Consider the following 22,606-nt stretch of genomic DNA (forward strand, 5'->3'; position numbering starts at 1 on the left):
ATTTGCCCCTCTGGCAGCCACTGCAAAATAATAGGGTGATAAAATCAGACAGCTTTGCTTGTAATGTTAGTGATGACATCTATCCATCATACAGCATGCATCTTCACAGCTTACTGACGTGTCAATCACTCCAACCCTTCTCACAGCCCACCACTACCAAGACTGTGCTGCAAGTGAAATCAATTATCTTAGACCTGCCCTGTTTTTTTTCCCCCTGACCCTGTTGCTTTTTTGCATTTACCATGAATATGAAATTCATGATGTAGATTACATTCGTGATTACAGAACTGCCGCCTTCCTTTCGTAATGTGAACAGGTGGATGTAATCGGGGGGCCTGGTGGTAAAGGGGTCCTTATTTAGTTTGTGAGTGAAGATAGCAACAGGGAAATGAAAAACCTGTCTCATTTCCTGTCTGCTAGAGCCGCTATGAGGTTTCAAAGCACAAAATGTTCCTCTGGTGATACATATCGCTCAGCCCTTAGACTCCAATCGTAAACCAAACACAAAATTGCTTTTTTTTCACCTTCTGTGTAGGCCACCGTGAAAGCCTGTGCTGAGCAGGGCTTGTGAGCGGGGCCCATTATGCAAGGAGCCATGCATTTCCCAATTTCCTTTCGTCCTCAGCACGGTGGCTGGCCTGGAAGTCTCATTCAGTGGGGTCACATTGATAGCCACGACTCAGGGCCTAATTAGTTCATCGGAAATATAGTAACGTTTATTGCATTTTATATCCTGTCTGCAACAGATACAGGCTTCATAAATATTGTAAGTTCGAGATGCCCAGACGTCAGACGGTTATTAAAAATGAAAGGAATACTTGACCTCCAAACACACCGTACCTTCCCTCTCATCATGCCCCACACTGCGCCTGCACGGGGCCTCCCAGGGACGAGATGGATGAGTGATCCTAGAAGAGCTTCAGCATCACGGCAAAATCCCTCGCCTCTCATTTTGCCTCAACAGACACAAGTGCTGATTGTCGTGAGCCTTCACAGAGCCACCAGGGAGAGAGGCCAGAGATTAAGGCTGACAAGGCAGCCCCAACCAGGGAGAGGAAGCATGTTACAAACATATAGCAGTGTCACATAAGACCAATTCCCTGGTGAGGAAGGAGACAGTGCTGAATTGCTGAATTGAAAGGCAGCAGGTTACTGGATGGGCTTGTGTTATTGGCCAGGAACACAGCCTCACTTGTTGTTTTTATACTGTTTGAAGTACTTGAAGTCTTTGTAAAGGATGAATATCAGTAGAAGTAGTGCAGGGTATTCATAACGTATGTCCAAGAATCTGCAGAGGAGCACACAAACTGAGAATGTTGCATAGAACCACATCCAAAGGCTCTCTTGAACGACACCACTCAACTATGTTTTTGTACCGGTATAAAATCTTTGGTTTGTTAGCTAGAAGGCAATTTGGGTACAAGGTATCCTATGAGACCATGGTTCTGTTTGCAATATGAAGTGTTGTAAGTGAGGAAGATAGAGAAAACCAGAATCAGTTTTTTATATTTGGTGGTATGGCTCTGTTCTAGGATCTCCCTGCGGTTTCACGTGCTTACGTGGAAGGCCGCGGCATATGTCAATCTGGTCCACTCATGTGCGGCATATGAGTGTCATATGAGTGGCATATGAGTGTCATATGAGTGGCATATGAGTGGCAAATGCCGATCTGGTCACCTCAGTGCCACTGAGGTCTGGTCCACTCATGTGCCACGGCATATGCCGGTCTGGTCCACTGAGCCCGTCACATCCTATGGTGAAACCTCAGGGTTCGCACAACTTTGAATATTGAACTTGTCTACTTTCATTTGATACCAAACTTGAATTGATCAGATGAACGCCCTCAGACAAGTGCGTTCAAAAAAGAGATGCCTGAGTGACGTTTGGGGGCGCTGTGGAGCCATTCAGTGACACCCATGCACCAAACCACTTTCATACATAAATTTTATGCAAGGCTGGATTTTGGGTGAAGTTTAGTGAGTTTTCGTGCACGTGAAAGCCCCCAAATAAGCGATTCATTGTGGCGAGGTAGAATAAAAACTCCTTTCAATTTCAATAGGGTCCTCGCTCCGAGGTCGGTGCTCGGGCCCTAAAAATTGTGCTCTTAAAGTCTACAGTTGAATGTAAGAAGGATTTTTTAAACCTGTATAGCAGTGCTTCTTTCAAATGAGTAAATACTTTTATTTATTCTCCATTCACTGATGTTTAATCCTTGTTCAACTGCTTTACGTACATCTAAGGAAATCATTTATTTTTTAACATTTTTAATAATCGTTTCTATTCTATACGCACAAACAACCATGTTTACTTTCTTTATACTGTATTATTCTGCTTACATCAGCATGTAAGCTTTGTCCCAGAAAGCTTCTTGAAGTGATGCCGTTAGCAATTAGATACAGTTTTTTCCCAGTAAGGCATCCCTAAGATAATGCTATAGCTTTACAATCTATGTCTTCTTTATTAATCTGAGCTGACAAATCTCTGGTAAGGGTAGAGGCCAATGCAGAGCCAATGCAGATAATCTTGCCTCAGACCCCTGATGTCACGTGTACTGAAAAAAATGAAGACATGCATGGCTGCACAAGGTCAAGAGCTGGTTTTGTCATATGTCATCGCATCCAATCTCCTTTGATCCATGTTAATGACCGAACTTTATATCAAAAGGTCAAGTTCATTAGACATAATACCAGCTGTAATTAAGAAGTTCAAATCACATTTAAACGCTGCCTTGTAAATCAGCTGGCAAGAACAAGAAGATGCAATTTTAAAGCCGAGAAATTGCTTAATAAAATCACTACAGACTCCAGATATTGACTTGAGCTTGCACGCACTCCCTCTGTTGCTTTTCTCCCTGGTGTCCCTGTCCTCATCAGAAGTCAAGCAAGCAAAGTAGAGATGAGGAGCAGTGTAACCAAATTGAGTTTTGGGCAGCAAACATGGAAGTATACAGCGGCAGTCTGTTTGTTCTCGTAAATCCCACTGATCCCCCTCAAAATCCAGTCTGGACCACAGAGGGCTCTGTCTGGGACCCAAGACAAGCCCTGACAGGTGGTGCTGTACTGAGTACTGGCAAGGTGACTGTCTGCTATAAAGGGACAGAGGCAACTCTGAAAGATATTGCTCTAGAGATCAAATCCTGCATAATAAACTATGGTTTCTCTTGTGCATTACATTGTCTTTATGTATTCATGCACTGATATGTAGCCATATGTTACACACAATATGACACTTTGGTTTATAAGGTGTCTTTATTTACAGCCACTGCAACTGCACACAAAAAAAGGTCTGGTATAAACAATGGCTTCCTGTAATGTTGGTTTTCTTTTGATTGAGCGTCCTTTTGCTAATTCACTTTACAGTCAAAAATAAATATGTTAACAGTATAGTTTAGCTACAACAGAAACAAAAACAAATGCTAGCTTACATACACCAGAAATACTTCTTATCAATCAAATCATTCACATAATACCAACATCTGTCAAGGAAAAGTAGGTCATTAGTTGCCACGTTGCTAGTCCAATGCACATGTGTACATTAGCAATGCTAGTGCACATTAGCTGCCCCAAATTCTGACTCAACAACATTAAAACATTGCCAACATTGCTCCACAATTAACAAAAACGTGTTCTGTGCCTGCACTCTCTTCTCACCTGCAAACATAAGCTACCAGTCTTCTATGAACATCAGTGTGTTGTACTTCTATGCTAACTGTCTACTGTTTAATGACTGGGCTAACTTCCTGCTACACCAGGAGCCTTTCTCAAACCAGTCCACTCACATCAGCATGGAGTGATCTCCATTTGACAGCAAGCCCACAGCTGAATGAAGTACCCTTCTTTTAAAGTGAAGGGAATATACAGTGGCAAACTTTTAGGACAAATCCCCCTCCTTCCCTACTGAAAACAGGAGTAACCATGGTTTCATGACGCTCATCAAGTTGTCTACATAAATTATGTTAGGCAGACTCATTAAAATCACTCCACAGTATGAGAAAACCTCTCTTTTGTTAGAATTTACATTTCGTTACCATCTGCTTGTTTTCAATCTGATGTAGGTCTATAAAAGATGATTTTCTTAACACAACACATTTATCAAATAAACATGTGTCCCATTTTTAAGTTTAGAAAATCATTAATTAGTTCCCTAAATTTTTGGCCCATTTTTCCATTTGTATGATACTACTATTTTTCATTTTATTAAAAGGAGTTTAAAGTCCCCATGAAATTAAAAGTAAATTCTACTGATTTTAATCCAATATCACTTTGTTAAATCTTCATTTATCTGCCAAATATGTATTTCATGCGAGTGTGCAAACATGGGCTGGAGAAAGGCCCAGGAGTACAGCGCCAGTCGATAACATACCAAAAGTGCTAATGACAACTAATGACGAAAATAAATATCGCCCTGCAGCTAAAGTAAAGCAGGTGAATTTCCATTTTAAGTGACACAAGGTGTTCCAATAAAGGACCTGAAACCAAAAAAAAGTGCTTAAGGGTAAAGAGCCAATGTAAGGACATCAACTAGTAACACATTAATCCTGGGCATAATCTTGGTACCTAAAATATTGGGTGCCACTCTTAATAACATGCATTTTTATAACTGCATCGTTACATTTAATCATAAATCAGACGCATGCTCCAGAACATTAAAATGTGTTTTTATAGGGCAATCAAGTGTAAAATAAATCAAATAAACCTTCTATGTTCACAAATCAACAAAGGTAGAAGGATCCCTCCATGAATCATAAAACCTTTTCACACATACGGAAATCTCCTGAAAAACTCTGGAGATTTGGCAACTCGGAGGGACTTTAGGCTATGTGTGAACGCAAACAGCCGCATTTTTCGCATAGACTTTACCCGGAGTTTCTCCGGCCAGACCCCTAGTATTTTTTCCCTAGAAAGTCTGAGTGAGCTGATCTGAGAACGCGGTAGCATATACTCCGGAGAATTCACCTCGAGCCAATAGGCAGAGAATGACATTTATATACAGTGACCGGCTAAAGTGTCTGCACGCGACCACTACGATCTCCGTGCACGTAATTAAACGGCTGCATTATGTTTTCTGTTCGTCAGTATGTTGTTCTCCACTCTTTTGTGGATGTTGTCATTCCATTGGATTACACATAGCATTGATATAAAGGCAAATATTCTCATTATAATGTTGTGTAGCGGACTCTGTTGCTTCGGCCGCTACTTCCGCGTTGTTTTTTTACATTACGTCTTACCTCAAAAAATCCCCCACCCCCCTCCCCACTGACAGGGATAGTCCCCTGCTGTGAGGAGCATATGTGAACGGCTAGGTCGGGAGAATCTTCGGAGCAGTCCTCCTGTAATTATCTAGATATTATCCGGAGTACATATGTGAAAACGGCTATAACCACCAAAGTCCATTTATCTGCTGATTCGAGTAAGACAACAGTCCAGAATGGTCCATTGTGGCCTTCTCCTCTATCTTCAAAGCTATGAAATGTACTTACTATTGCAGCTATTTAAGACCAATTGCTTGGCTGTCTGCCTGAGTTTGTCCTTGCAGTGAAAGCAAAGCCTGAGCACACTCTCATACATTGAGTGTCGAGCTCCCTCTCTGTTAGACGTGTAGACGCTCACAGACGTATAGGGGATCATGTATGTGTTTCACTGAGTGTGTGCATGTGTTAAGTGTTGCAGAAATTTGTTGGTCTGTGTGTGCAGCCGCCACCATAACCCATTAGTGCAGTGGGACCAGTAGGTGAGCCAGCTTAGTGCCTGAGATGTAGTAACAGTGACACCCACAGGAGGAGAAATGTACTTTTCTTTTCTGCCAGAGGGGAAACAAATCCCTGCTATACCTTCTCTGATTGTACCCTGCAAGTAGCTCATGGAGACGTATTGGGCAAGGGTAATGCTATAAAATATTAATGGCAATTTTTTTAAATCCCTATCTTAAATAGGCCAGGAGAAACTTTCTGCAGCAAGAGCACAACAAAGAAAGACGTTAAATGCTTTAACCGATGTGCTCGACTGTTGTGTGTTTACCTGACAGAAGTGTCTGAAGTCTCTTTTTTCTTCTTGCAACAGGGTGTTTTTAAAAGAAAATAAATCCCAAGGGTGATCTTTACGATCTTTGTCATCGATTTAAATCTGACACATAATCTTGGTACCTATTTTAAAATGGCCATGAGTCATAAAATGTTTTTTTCTTCTAGAGGACCTGTGGGACTGCAGGTTGTGAGAAGAGTGTTGGCTATAGTAAGCTGAGGCTCAAGGCTGTAAACAAGACTCAGTGATTGGCCCAAAGAAGAAAAATAAGGTTTCTATGTTCTCAATACTCAGATATTAGTCTTTTGATTACCTGAAAGAAAATCTGATCTGATAAGCCACGACATCCAACTCCCTTTAATAAAGATACATATGCTTTGAATGATACACTGATTCATTGATTCATGTCTTTCATTATAAAATCGTAATGATTATTAGGATAATTGTTTTCTTATGACAAATTAAGATGTCATTTTGACTTTGGTATGAAAAAAGGCTGTTGTTCAGTGCAGAAGTCGAAAAATTAAAGAACAATAAATGAAGCTGATGAAATAGTGGACTTGACTATTGTAAGTTTCTTGTACTTGACTTGCTATTGCTATTTTATGTTACTTTATGACTGTACTTTACTATATTTAGTGGAAATGAATGTCCTTTATAACAGTCATTTCTTGTGATAATTCCTCTGACTTGTACATAAAGATTTTAAAAATAAAAAATAATTAATAAAAATAATGCATTGCTGAACAGGAAACTATTACACCATACTTATAGTATAAGCTCCTCCTCAAGTAACCTTTAAACAATTATGAATACTAACCAACAGTGTACTAAAAACAGTTTTATGCTTTCATTGGTTTTATTTTTAATAGCACAATGTTTGTGTTTCTTTGCTGTTTTTCACTTTGTAATTGAGCCGATTAGGGTCTGTCATCATCACAGGAGCGCCATGGCACTGTACAGTGTTTGTACTTGTTTGTTTCTGCTATAATAGACATCAACAAAGGATCTGGGATAGAATTAGCCACATAACAGGAAGAGAAGATGAAGTAAAGTGAATCATCTGTCACTCTGGTTTCCATCTGCCCATGAAATGAACAAATTACTTTGTCCTCCATCCAGGCCTGAAATAACACCAGGCAGGTGAGTTACAGTCGTCTCCACCATCCGCCGTGTACACATTGAGGTTCTGTGTGTCATCAAAAAAACAACACTTTCTAACCAATTACCATGATTCCCACCAATTATCCATCTGGCTTAGCTAAAAGTTATTTTGCTGTGAATGTCCTGTGAATGTCAAATGTTGCCTGTACAATTTCAGCGGCGTGGCTCTCCAGCTGCTGTCTGCTTGGCAGAACATCGAGCTAACTGGCTAAATGGCAGCATTGCTTGTTGAATCAGGGTGGTAAATATAGTATAATGAAAAGCCAAGGCCTGGTGTTTCTCAGTGTTTGGAAATTAACACAATGGACATGTGAAAAAGCATAGTCATTCTTTATGTGCATAACATTTTATTACAACTGTATTTTATCATTTGGAATTTGGATTGTCATTATGTTTTTCCATTTTATCAGTTTTCTTGTGTTGTCTTAGGCGCTGGTGGTGCAGTGGTTAGTGCGCGCGCCCCATGCAGGCCATAGTCCTCCAAGCGGGCGACCCATGTTCAAATCCCACCCATGTGAGTATGGATACATTTTATCTTACACCTAACAACATTCAATTTTGAGTGACAAAGAGGTCTACACTATGCACAGCTGTGCAAGTTGGAGGCCCCATGCCTCTCTTATGTTTGACTTGCCCTCTCTGAGCCTGATCACCTGGGTGTTACTGTTGGTGGCCCACTAACAGTGCACCTGCAAACAGCAGTGGGGGCACACAGGGGTTGGGGGTGCCCTTTTATCTCAATCCTCATCTCTCCTGTCGTGGTTGCACCAACTGAAAGGCTGTGGTCATGGCTCTTTACTTCTCAGCAACCACAGGCAGGGGCACCACCTGGTGGGGTAAGGGACCTGCAAGAGTAAGCCTATTTATCGGAACTGGATCATGTTGTTCAAGCAAACAAACAAAAACAGGAGCATTCAAACAAATGTGAACAAAACACAGGGCTTCATCATCTCAATATATATTGTAAATTAAAAAGAAAATCAGGAGCTTATTTCTCAGTTAATTTGCTGCTTTGAATTAAAACAAATACAGAGTTCAACAAGAGTATGAATACACAACGTCGGCTATGGAAATGATCTCCTGTGAGTGTCTTTGTCTAACTCAAATGTGAGTGACCAATGGATAATGTGCTTATTTATAATACAAAATGTTGCCAAAGAAATGTGTGTCAATGCTGTGAAATTCTTCCCTCCTGTTCTGAGTATTAAACATAAGCCTGGAAAGTTATTTTCCTTTGGTCTCCATTGTGCCATCCACCAATTAAATTTAAGGTGACAGAAACGGACACTAAATATGCACCGCTCAAGACTCAGTACGCACATGTGAACACACTCTTCTTAATGTTTTAAAGTAGAGTCGACCAACATGCGTGCTGCAAAATGTTTGTCCCCATTTTCTGCAGAATGAACACGAGCCTAATCCTGTCACGCACACTTAGTTTCTCTCTCTAGCACAAACCCAACATTTCTTTTCCCTTCTTCTCCGCTCAACAATACAAGTACAGAGGCCATCATGCAGGCAAACACAATCTCAGGTACAAAAGAGAACAGCATCAGGGAGTGACACATAAGACTGATGACACTGAACAGTGAGTCTTGGAAAGCCGGCTCCAGTCAGGGAACAAAACTTAAGCCTTTAAATAATTACAGTGCTAAAAAAGTCACAGCAAAGTCAAATCATTGGGAGGAACTAACACATAAATCCAACCGAAATTTAATTAGCAAACACACACTTTGCCATCACCTCCCAGGTTTCCATCCTCTGTTAGCCATTTGTTTCTACAGAAAAGCACTGAGACCCAGAGTGTGGTGACATGAAATTAATTACAGTGCTGCATGTTCACCCAGTGGGCTACAAACACAGAAAAACTGAAATTATACCAAGGCTATAACTACCCTGCAAGAGCACTCCTTATTCACTCACAAGCACACACGCACGCATGCACACACAATCCTACACACACACACACACACACACACACACACACACACACACATCCTTCAGTTCTTTGTCACTAAGGGACCTTCAACCTAAATCCTTAATGTCCCTAATCCCATCTAGATTGGTTGAAATGTATACCAATTAATTTACCAAATGTCTAGAAAATATAACAAGACTTTGGTGTATAAGATTTAAATCCCTCATGGAAGACTTCTATACTACAATTATCCAACCAGGACAATGCCAACATGAATTTTACCTTTTTGGTATTGGTAACTTTTTAATTTTGGTTTCAAGTCAGATATTTTTCAAGCAGCCTTCTTGTCTTGTCTTAATTATTACTAGCAAAGGTCAGAAGGTCAGGGTAATGGCAGAAAGTGGTAAAGCAATCCGCTGTTAACATATTAAAGTGAGTGGGAAACTGGGAAAAAGAGCAAACACCCTCGCTAGGGGCTTGCTTAATGTCAGTTGCTACACATGTTCCACTCAAACACTGACTCTGTTGAAGTCGATTCTTTACCGGGTAAGATTAAATAAAATTGGGCGGTGCAACATAACTAACTAACTAAATAGCTATGTTAGCTTTTCTTGGAATTCCCATATGAATGATGACTGTTAAGCACACTTAATCTGGGATAACTTTGGAACATGTAAGCAGTCAGAAAATGTGTAAGGGGCAGATACATATTGTTGGCTTCTCCTTTTTGGAGGTTGACTTCTCTTAATTTGACAAAGATACAGCAGTTAAAACAGAGAAATGTTGTGGCATGAAGCTTCTTTTCCTTTAACACCATTATATTTGTGTAGCTGTCAGGTGTCATTATCAGCAAAAGTTGTGCTGAGACGTTGTGTCCGAAGGCCCCTGGCAGTGAGGGTCAGTTACAGATGCACCCAGTGAGAGAAGCAGGTGTGTCAGTGCGACATCATCCTCACCTTCTCAGTAGGACACCAACTAGATGATGATGGAATGACAATCAAAGGGCGAATCATCCAGTTTTTTGTCAATTCTCCCTCAACCAGCCATACAAGAGCATTATGGGTAAGAGGTGCACAGAAATGTAAATGCTTTCAACTGAAGTCATTCCAGGTACGCCGACAGAGTAATGAATGCTGCCACCAGAGGACCCTTAATTGCATGCAGACAGGCACATGGAGAGATGTGGAAAGACAAAACCATTAAGTCCTGCTTTCTAGCTTTTCCCATCTTCGTGCTGAATGCTCTGCTGGCTCCGCTTGATTAGGACTGACAGCTTCTCTTACCTGCATGGCAAACCCCTTGTATTCCTTTAGACTAGAATAAGTACAGCATTACACTGCAAATGATTATCTCATTGGGTTTGTTTTGTGGGATCATCAAACGCAATTCAGGAGTGTGACAATCAAATCAGTGGAAATGAGAAATGACTCGCTGTTCAATTAAAATCAGGCTCCAGTTGTTTCTGAATGACTTCCTTATCAATGTAATTGAATTATATCACCAGGAAATCATGCATGGAAATGATCATTTTGCAAAGTAATTATTTACCTTTCTTTTGCTCTCAACAAGTAGACATTGCAAGCATGCATTTAATAACCTAAAGGAATTGGAAGTGGAACTGAGTGCTGCCAAACACAACACTTTTGTTTGGCACAATCTGTCTCTCAGTTCCGCCCACCGCCAGAGCAAACAGCTTGAAAGGCCTTATTAGTTGTGTCAAATACCGATATTCACCATGGCAAAGTGCACAAAATATAGACAGAAGCATACAGCGGGCCATATCAACAGCTCGGGGGGGGGGAGGGATGAGCCCCCAGACAATAACTTGAAGGACAGTATGATGGCAGACATCACAGATTACTTTTAATCTGTATTGAAAGACCTGGGCTGGCTGTAATCATGTCTCTGTCACTGTGCTAATGGAATCCAAAGGCAGATAGCAGACAAAGGGTAGAAAACAGAACAATAGACACCACAAGCAAAGAAAACACAGAATGACACACAAAAAATGCCTTTTAACAGTGGATAGACATAATATCAGAAAGCATTGCTGCACTTGTGAAGGCCGAGACAAGGCAGACTGAAAGGAGCAGAAGGTAACTGTCAAAGACAGACGAGGGGAAATTTGTATGTACTTCCCTGTGTTCATAAAAGGGGATTTCAATCAATTTCAAGGAGCCAACACTATTAAATATTGAAACTCTCCTCCTGCTGCTCACTAACCTTTCCTCCTGCTTAGTTTGGCAATCACAGACACGATGTGGATCATAATTAAACAGTCTCTCTATATTTTTGTGACAACTTTGTGACATTAATCAGGCTTCTATAAGAAAATACCATCTACATGTCATATGCTGAATAATCTGATTTTTAATTGGACTATATAATATTTAGGTTAAGTGATGGAATTTGGGGTATCTGAAGAGTTCTGTTTTCCGTTTATAATCCATGTCGATTTCCCAAAAGTGTTTCAGTGGGCTTTGGTCAACCTGCTGCTATAATAGAACACTGGAAGAAATAAAAATCATTTATTGATCTCCATACACAGATATCTGCATGACAACAATCTAGTCCATCTCTTGGGAAACAAAACATTCACTGAAGTATCTTAGAATTTTTTGGGGGCAAACATAATTTTTCTGGAATCAATTATCATGACATCATATCAATTTACAGAAATAGCAGGAAATGCTTGTAGCAGAAAGCTGGTGAGGTGAACATTGATTAATGTTAACTCGCTAGCTTTAGCTGCTATTCGCTTGCATGCTAGGTAAGTCCATTTAACCTTCTTCAGAGCTGTTCTCAATGAAGAGAGAGCAAAAATCAGAAGTGTGTTGGTACTTGGAAGGCAACCACTGCACCCAGCACCCACTTACATGTTGCATCGCAATACTTCAGAATCGCAATCGAATCAGCACTAAAGAATAAAAAAAAATTAAATCAGGACAAAGGCATGTGGTCCCAGCTCTATCACTATCTCTTCCATGGCAACAAATGGAAAAGAAAGTCTCGGCTGCAAGTCCTTAATTGCTAATATGGCCACAAGAGAAGGCCCCAAAAAGGTGGCTGTCGCTCCCAGAGGCTAGAACCAAGGTAGACAACAAGCTAACACTAACTACTGTGGCAGCACAGTTCACAAGGTTTTGGACAAACAATGAGCAGCCAAAGATAGTAAAAGATTCATAAGGACAATACTTAAAATGACATGAAATAACAATAAGAAAAACAGCAAATATTTGTCAAAAGCAACCACAATTGTACATATATTGGGCAGAAAAACCTGTCTCCAAGTCCTTAAAAATCCCCCTAAAAGCATCCAATGATACCAGCACTTTAAGATTCAGAACGTTTTATTTTGTTCCAGTTAAAGGGAGAAGAGGGAAGGGGGGGGGGGGGGGGGGGGGGGGGGGGTGTCTACCTTGACACAATGAGCTCACTCAGGAGATGGGCTTGGTACTTTTCTGTGAAGGAGGAGACGCAGGAAATACAGCAGTACACCTCACTGATAGGACGTGTTGATAATCCCAGAATCCTGCAGGATCAAATTGGTATGAAAAAGGACATTTTAGCTGCATTGCTTAGACTGATGGATGGCTTGATGGATGGGTGAATGTGTCACCATGCACCTTTTAACCTTAACATATGAAGTGTACTGTTTTTCCTCTTTTGTCACTCCTTGATGAGCCATCAACCTTAAAATTGTTTCCAGCCTACTGCATCCACAGAGACACGGTACAGAAAAAGCAAAGACGAGCACAGACACAGAAAGTACAAAAAGTGATGCTAAAGGTTTGACTGTTCTTTCAAATCTGCCATTGTTCCATTGTTCCTATGATTTATCTGCATTTAATAACTACAATGTAGCTCTGTTAGCATAATATCCATAGTAAAACATCCTTACAATGACCTGAAAACCACAGACAAAACAGTGCAGGCGTACATGTTGCTAGCCTCCTCCACACTGTAGTAGAATTTCAATCATTAGAGTTTTCTGTGATGCTACATCAGCGAACCAGCGTTAGTATTTCTTTATCTTTGGTTTACATTCTACTGTTAGATGTTTTATTTCCCCCAAACAAAACACACACCACAAACTGTCTTTTTGTTCTAACAATCCAACCTCTTACATTTATTTACAGCAGTATAAGTGTGGGTACACAGATTGTCACAACCTGGCTCAACATAGCAGTGACAAAAGAGGGAGACCACACATCGTCGGCAACATTATTCAAAGGAGTTTAATTAAATTAGTAAATTAAACAGTGTTACATCTGTGAGGAGTATCAAACGCCAACCAAAGCACAAACAAACAAATGTTACCAGCAGTCTGCAGGAGAGAAGAGACCAGAGTAGATTGAGCAGGTCTGCTTTGTAGACTCCCAAACCAGCCAGCTCAGGTGTACTGCATTAGAGTCCTTCCTGACTCCACCCACATCTACCTGCAACAAGGAGAACACAGCCAGCAAAGGGAAACAAACAGAAGAGGCCAACCTTGAGGCCGTCACAAGATATAAATGATCATACTGTGATATGGTTAAACATTCTGTCAAAAGTAATGCTTACATTTCTTCTATTTTGTTTATTCAATCTCCCCTGGCTTGAATCCTGCAAAAGATGGCCCTCTTTTTCTTCTTCTTCTTCTGTTGTTTATTGGCGGTTGGCTAACGGCGTATAGGTGCATTACCGCCACCTTCTGAACTGGAGTGTGGACAGGAATGGATGCAAAACTATACTAGAATTGAATACTAGAATTGGGAGATACTAATAGGGGGATTGGAGAAGGGGTACACCTGGACATCAGATTGTTTAAAACATATTTTTTGTTTACTTTGTTTCTATTGATTATTGTCTATTGATTAGGCAATTCATTCATCATCCATCATTCATTGTTTATTTGGATTTGTTTATGTATTTCTAAGTGTGTGACATGTTTACATGTTTGCAGTCAGTTTTATATCAATTTAGTTCTTCTTGTTTTTGAGAACTGGATTTCTGTAATATGCAAGTATATTTTCTCATGTCTCATACAACGTTTGATCCTTGCTTTGTCCCTCTCAGCCAGAAAATACAAGCATCACGTCACATGTTTTATAGACATATCAGAATACATGTTGCACACCCAAAACCAAGGATAGGGAGGAGGGAAATTGACAAGGGGAGGAGGTACACATGTCCTGCTGAGCGCACTCTGACATGCTACTCCGAGTGCAAGTATCATGGGGGCTCTTTTGCTCAGCGCTGGTTGTCTTCCACCATGCCACACTTAATGGACTACCATTGTTCTTGAGGATGATCCTTTTTTTTTTTGACATGTTAGCCATGTACCTACACACACATCTGTTTAAGTCAGCCCCAAACATGGATAGAGACTTGATAGATCCTTAAACAAATACACACAGAACTTTAATATAATTTGTTCTCATTTATTTATTGTCACTTGTTGTTATGTAAGGGCTAAAATACTGTGAACGTTTTGGCTCAAGGAATGTTTAATGACTGTGTGCATTGCCTGAGGTCTTTCTCAGTTGTTAACTATCATTATGAGTTACTAAAATAAAAATATAACTCCTAAAACTGGACATATTTTGTCCAAATAGCCTTGAGGCAGGCTGATTCATGCAAGTGCCAAATGCTGAGCAGTCATTGATCATGTGGTCGAGGCAATTACAGGCCCCTTCAGTGTCAAAGAGACACCGCTACTTTCCAGAAAGCCTCCTTCCACTCGGATTTTACGCTTACGGCAGCATATTTATAATTACACATGCTAATCAAGGTGGGAGTTCACAGTTAGCTATTCCATTATGTCAGCATCTCGGAGTGGCAACAGAGAGTCAACAGCCAAATCACTCCTCTACCATTTGGCAGACATTACAAAGACGCCCCGCCCCCCAACATTCAACAATCCTCGCATGCCACTCCGCTGTGTCCAACAGCCGACATTGAGTCACACATAGTTTGTTGATTGGGCACGTCTGCACTGTGCAAAACATGAGACAAATATACACACACAAAAATGCTATTACAAAGTTTTGAAGTCTGTGATCAAGGTCAGAGCATTGAAATGGATGCCATACTGAGAATAATGAAACAGGAAGAGCTGCACGTTCAACACTAACAGCAGGACAGAAACACAATCTGCATGTTGATTGAGCATAAAAATGTTAATACAGACTATTTAAAAGGAAATGGCTCCCTTAATCACCCACATAATAAGCATTTAATATCATCTATTTCCTAATAAATTAAAGGTTGACACGTAATTGTCTTTCAAAGGCTTAGTGTGGAGCTGTCGAGTACACTCTTGAATAAAGAAGCATTTGACTTTTATTGAGTTTTCCATTCTTTTTTGTATAAATTGGTAAAGCGCAGTGAATCCTATTTACTGTCAGTACCTCGATTAAAAGAACCATCCTCCATGAAATAGCATTTTGGTCGTCTCATATGGATGCAGCAGGGCAATATTCTACCACTTTAATTCCAGCATAATCGGATAAAAAGTAGGATAAATTGGTATAAATGAAGATCCATACACACAATTAAACAAGCTGATTTTCAAATAACCAGAATGTCATTATGCTCTACTTAAAGAACACCTCCCTTTATAAGCCCATCTGAATCTGCATGACTGAGTAAAAAGGCAGAGAAAAGTTTCTTGGGTGGAAACATAAAGTTCATCAAAGTTCAGGTAAAAAGAAAAAAACTTTGCTCAAGACAATTTAGTCCACAGCCACTAGCGACTCTGCTAAGATTGTGTTTAATTTCAGCAAAATCTGCTTAACGTTAAGTTCTTATGTCAGCATTCTGGTAATCTTTCAGTACCAGTGGTAATGTTTACTATTATCCCCATCAATGTTTGACATCTTAAAATGTGAACATGAGCACTTGAATAAAACGCTTAGGGGCAACAGTAGCCTAGTGGTTGGTGCGCTTGCCCATGTACGAGGCCATAGCTCTCCAAGTGGGTGACCCGGGATCAAATCCGAGTTGCGGGTCCTTTTCTGCATGCCCCACTCTCTTTCTCTCTGATTTCTGACTGTCCTATCTCTAAATAAAGGCATACAAAGCCCCCTTAAAAAAGACAATCAGGGCAATCAAAACTAAATGGAAACACAGTGGCAGGAAGAAACACTAAACATGTTACACAGGCGGGCAAAAACTGCAAAATAAAACAGGAAACTAAACTCCGGAATATCAACAGAAAAATACACAGGAAACAGAGAAACAGGAGGATACAGATGACAAGATAAAACAGGAAATCACAACTAAGCAACTACCACAATGAAAACACAAACTTTACAATAGTAAATTATGACATGTATCTTCATTAGCTAAGTGCTAACATTGTCTGTTTGAATTTCATGCTGGACAAGCATTGACCTCAAGTTTGTCAGATTAATTTCCCGCTGAAAGCAGCCCATAAAAACAAGTTGATGGTCACTGTGTATAGTAAACAAATAGCTAAAGTTGTGTGCCATGAAAGTAGAGCAGTCCTGTTTGGGATAACTGCACAATGTGTCTGTAACTGAGTTTTATAATTAATGCTTTTTACAGTACAATTAATCATCTGTTCCATTGTTGATGTGAAAATTTTGATTAACTTGTCTTAAGATATTCCACTACTTTCTGATAATTGGCTAAAATTAAAAGAAAAAACAATGATAAAAATAAATATTTATAGTTTTCATGAATTTAAAAAATAATCATCACATCTAACAAATGCAGTATACAGTATGTGAATAAGGTCTGAAATATTTCCCTATCATGAATATCAATAATACAGTTCTAATAACTTGTGTAGATCAGGACCTCCAGGCTCTCCTCCAGTGCAGTAGCATTTTCCCCGGCTGCTTCTTCTCAAAGCAGCAGCCCCATCATTCATTACAATAAGATAAGACCGTCAGTGAAAAAAAAAGCAGGATGAGAGGAGTATCTTTCATACTGCTATCATACAGTCTGCAGTGTCTAGCAGTCCATAAAATGTAATCCCGATGATCAAGTGCTGTTATTGACTGTGTTAGTTACATGCAATGCTCTATGTGAGTGGACAGTTGAGAGCCTCTCATGCTGAAATGTTTTTATGCCGAGGGATCTTGTGCTCACTCAACTGCCTTCTAATCTTAAAATTTATCAACAAATAAATTAATTGGAAACCAAATATGGGATCCTATCTGGGACCATCAGTTTCAGCGTGCAGTTCGGTGATGTATGGAATCGATTGCAACAGGGAGCCTAATCAGAATCATGGTAAAATCAATACCTGGCTTTGCCTGAGGTCCTGTTCAAGCTTCAGTGTACACATCCGAAGTAAACTCCATTGCGCTGAAACAATCGGGCCATTTGCTTAAAGAAAATTGAGACTCGCTGGATCAGAAAGGACTGTGGAGATTCACAGCGATGTCAAAGAGACAAAGGAGGGATGCAATGAGACAGGAGGGGTTAAGTAACGAGGAAAATCAACATGAATGGAAACTCTTCTCAACCAGTCTATTCATTTCTAGTTATTAGCACAGCCGTCACATGCACTCTACACATAGGAGCCGGTCAAGGCGGTTCTCTTTGTCAAACTGTATTACATTATGGACCAAGTATGAATCCACCATGCACTGTAAAAAACAAGTTGTTATAACTTTAAAAAGTTAATGTCCAGGCTGCCTTAAACTTAACTGAACTTAAAAAGATATGTTGAGATAAATTTTTGATTATTCCAAAGAAATAAAACTTTCTAGTCAGATGAACCAGTTGTCAGTTGTACTGAAATATTTAAGTTAACAAAACTTTTGATCACAATTCAGTTCCTGTGAAATTATCTAGTTAAGGCAAAATGGTCCATCAATTTCTTTTGACTTGAAATCAAAAATACTTTATCAAAAGTTGCACTTTAGCTGCAGTTTAGCACTTTAAGATAGCGCTAACAATCAAGAGCTAACAACATGTTACAAACACACCAAGTTGAATTAACTCACGAGTAAATAGTTTAACAAATGACCGCTCTGGTAATACCTCTATCATCTTCAGTAGAATCCCTTTTAAATGTATCTCCTAGTTTTCTCCTGTTTTTCTGTTGTTTAATTAACTTTTTATCAACTCAGCTTCAACATTATGCACTCTGTCTAACTGCACACACATAGCGGGCACGCGCCCCTGCTACCCACAAACCTGAATAGGTGCGCAGGACTAATTGCCGTTGGTGGCTTCTGATTGGCTGAAATAACATTGGCACCCTGTTCTCAAACGTTTCTATCGGGTGAAATTACAACAACGAATATCTGATAACAACGAATACAGTATAAAATAGACAATAGAAATATTATATTTCACACTATTTACTAGGAGAATTATTAATAGTTATTTTATAATTCAAAATTTTACAGTGTCGGTGCTCTCATTGTTTGCCTATGAACACAGACATAGAGACCGTTTTCTCCCAACAATTTCCAAGATGCCAATTCCTTCTGGATGAAATCTCGGAATCAGTTGAGGAAACGACCGTATGTGTAGTCTGCAAATAGATGACCTTAGTGGGAGTGGCCTGTGGTGCTGTGCATTCTGGGATTTGGTTTCTTTCATCCACATGAGCCAAAAAGACACTTTCTGCCTTTTCTCGGTCAAGAAGGCACCAACAACGGGGGCGCTGGTGGCGCAGTGGTTAGTGCGCGCGTCCCATGTATGGAGGTTGTAGTCCTCAATGCGGGCGGCCCGGGTTCAAATCCAGCCTGTGGCCCCCTTCCCGCATGTCAATCCCCCCTCTCTCTCCCTGATTTCCACCTCTATCCACTGTCCTATCTCTCCATTAAAGGCACAAAAGCCCAAAAATAAAAAATCTTAAAAGAAGGCACCAACTTCAAAATCTCCCTCCCCCCGGTCTCAGGGAGCTTGTGAGAGACAGGGGGCTTTGAGAGATCTCAGTACACACACACACACTGTATATATAATTACTATTAATGTTGAGGGTTCAACAGAGCTTGCCATTTTTCAGTTAATATGAATCACTTTTCACAGTTGAAAATTAATTTCTCAATTAGTTGAGGTGACATAAACGTATAATATTGAGTTAAAAGAATATTTTCATAGACTTCAAGTAGAACTAACTTAAAATGTTATGTTATTATTACTTTGTGTTTTACAGTGTGAGCAAGTGAAAACAGTGGCAAAGAAAAAAATCCCTTTTAACAGGCAGAACCAGACTCATTGGTGAACAGCAATCTACCACAACTGTGTGGGCTGTGAAAGGGGGAATGAGAAAGTGTCAGAAAAATCCTCAACTTGTGTGCAGGAGGCGTGTCACTCACTTAGACGGTAACACCGGGAGTTGCAGCCGTAACCTGGGGATAACAATGAAATGATTAATAAATTGAAGTTATGAGTATGGTCATAAAAACCTGCTCTTTTGTAAAGCGTCTCGAGATAACACTTAACACAAAATAGCCTATCAGTGAAAGTCTTCACTGGTCTTGATTTAAAATCCGGAGTCCACTCAGTCCGAGACCAAGACAAGAAATACTTTATCAATTGTTGTTAGTTAAACACAATATAGCAGTAATATACAGTAAATATGCATCAAATAAGAAGTGTAAAGCAATAAGTACAAGAGTGTTGAAGAAATAAAGCTATGCACCAAGTGCATGTTATTGAAGAATAAGGTATGTATAAAATGTAGATTATCACAGAAATTAAAGAAAGAAATTAGCATGTACAAAGAGCAGTATTAACAGTAAGATGTCACAAGTATTGGACAGTATGTTTCAGGATTGCACATTGTGTTATGGGACAGATTCAGATTGCACACTTCATTAAATAATGAATACTCGAGGAGTTTACAGTTGTCAGCGTGAATAATGGAAGAGTTTTAAAGCAGGTTTTCTTTCTCAATTCTTCATCAGCTACCACAGTTAAGGGTCAACATGACACTGATCAAAACCTGATACATGGACAAGATCCAGCCACAGAGCTGTCTATCTGTTGTCACATCCTGCCCTGATCTTCCTCTGTTTCTTGATCTCTCCATCTCCCACAGGAGCGAGGTAAATTGTAGGGTCACAGTGATGTTGTCTTCTCAGAGTCTCCTCTGTAGGGAGAAGAGATCGGCTGGGTGAGTGCAGATCCAAGCTTATCAGCTTAAAACATGCTTTTAGGTTACCTCCTCATCATGTAACCGTCACAACCCATGAACTGTGACACTGCCATGAAGACAGCTGAATGAAGAAGACTTAGAAGGGCTTATGGGAAGCCTAAAAAAAACACCTCAGGGTTTCCAGCAGTGTCTGGTCTGGTGCCAATGTATCTGAGGCACACTGCACTCCTGGCATCCTGCCACACAGCGAGGGAACCAAACCTTTCTGTTCACCTACACAGACAGAGGACAACTGAGGGGAAACACGTTAAGAGAAGCAAGGAATCCAAGAACAATAGGAAAGGATGAAAGGAGACAAGGGATTTGGAGCAAAGAAACACCGAGCATGGAAGAGGCATTGTAGATTCAACAACCCTATGTCTTACAAAACTACTTTTGTAAGGGTACATAGGGTACTTTGCTGAATATGAACTCAGGGAAACAAATTCTACCTGGATCCTGATTATTGGCAGTCCCTTTCCAATACAAAGAGCCAGACTATAGTAATAATAGGAGTGTCATTTTATAAAGCACATATAAAGTGACATTTTAAGGCAAAGGACTGTTATGAAAGAGATCAGGATTTGTTTACCGTGTCCCACACATTAGCTTTAGGCTACAGAGACACCTCAGAGTAGGCATCCGTATATTGAAAAAGTCCTGTGGTGTGCTACAAGTCAGCTTGAACTATTTTGTATATCAAACCTGCTTGAAAACAACATGCCTATTAGATTGTGTGGCAGCTCAAAAAGTTATGAAGATAAATAACTAACATGTGAACAAGATGCTGGCCGTTAGAATATCCAACTAACTAACTAATAGAGAACCTTTATCATTGAATTTGAATCAAATTTCTGATGATGAAAAGTTGTAAGTCATTCTCGAGAACTTTGCAAAACAACATAAAAAGGGGTTCATTGTATGAATAAAAATAAATCGAAGGTTACGCTTTACATTACAGCCCAAAGGTCACAGTCTTAGTTTTTACAGTACACCAGTATTATATTTGTAATAGCATTTAATTTTAAAGTTCATTATAAATAAGAGCCAAGGGAATCCTGTATAAATAGAATAGATACCCAACAACTTATAATACCTACAGTCAAAATTCTGTATGTTCCCTTAAAACAGGCTGTTAGGTTATGAGCAGAGAACAAACACAGAGAGACTAAAACAGGGCTTCTCAAACTGTGGTGGGCCTCAACTGAAATAAAAGGGGGTGGCGCAGAGGGCCTAACCAGGGCCGTGGCAAAATGGGTGGGCTGGGCCCCCTGTGAAACATGTTTGGCCACCCCAGGTCCCAAGCCAAAATCCTAAACTATGCTTGGGTACTTGCTGCTAGTAGTTTTAGCACATTTTCTTTAGTTATAAATTAAAGTCACTAAATTATGATTTCGGACACATATCTTGTCTTTGAATCCTCAAAGAAATAAGCCAAGAAGATTTTTACTTTATAAAGTTTTTGAAAAAAATACATGGAAATACAAAACCTTTTGGATTATTTAATGTTAAAGTATATATGATACGTTTATTTAGAAAGTTGAAATAAATGCTATTGATTCCTGTGACTGCACACACATAATAAGTGGTGAAATTATGCAATGATGTTCACATTTTGATTGTATTTTAATACATTTTTAACTTGGCCATTTTAGTTACCATTTTGTTTGAGTCTTTTTCAACCTCTAAAAAGGTTGACCAAAGTTTCTACAACATTGATTTCCTTAAACATCACATGTAACTGTTCTTTTCATTGTTAATAAATCTCGAGAGGAAAGAAAACCCCTAAATTAATGTTTTTGTGATCCAATAGAAAGTCGTAGCATTGAAAACAATGATTCCAAACGTGATTTTACATTTGTGATATTACAGGTGAGGTCACCTATAATCACATAATAACCACTGTACCACAGCAAAATGAACCAGTGAGATGGAAGCGCCCCACTGGCACTCAGTACCAATCAGCACAAAGGGAGCAATTACCGGAGCATTAAATAGTGATAAACACCACTGCACAGTGATCGTCAGAACATCAGAGCTGTCACCGCGTCATCCTTCAAAACCATGCTGCAGGGCACCAACAGTCAGGTAGTGATACATTACATGGGACAGAAACAGGTGCTACCATAGATTCTAATTACTTTGTTCTATCAATTATGTACAAATCCTTGCTTTGCCTGGGGTCTGCCACACACCACTGCTGTGCCTCCTACTCACTCACTGCACATCCCAGCTGCGGCTACATAGCAGGCAGTGCTTTTCAACGGTGCTTTGTGTGGATGCCTCGAGGTGACTAGAAAGGTTTGTTTTTCCAAGGCTGAATTCATACGGATGGAAAAACTTCTCGGAAAAATAAAGAGACAAGAAGAAACACTCTGCATATCCCGCTGACAT

The sequence above is a fragment of the Labrus mixtus genome, chromosome 4 (assembly GCF_963584025.1).
Source record: "Labrus mixtus chromosome 4, fLabMix1.1, whole genome shotgun sequence".
In the NCBI taxonomy this organism is placed as follows: Eukaryota; Metazoa; Chordata; class Actinopteri; order Labriformes; family Labridae; genus Labrus; species Labrus mixtus.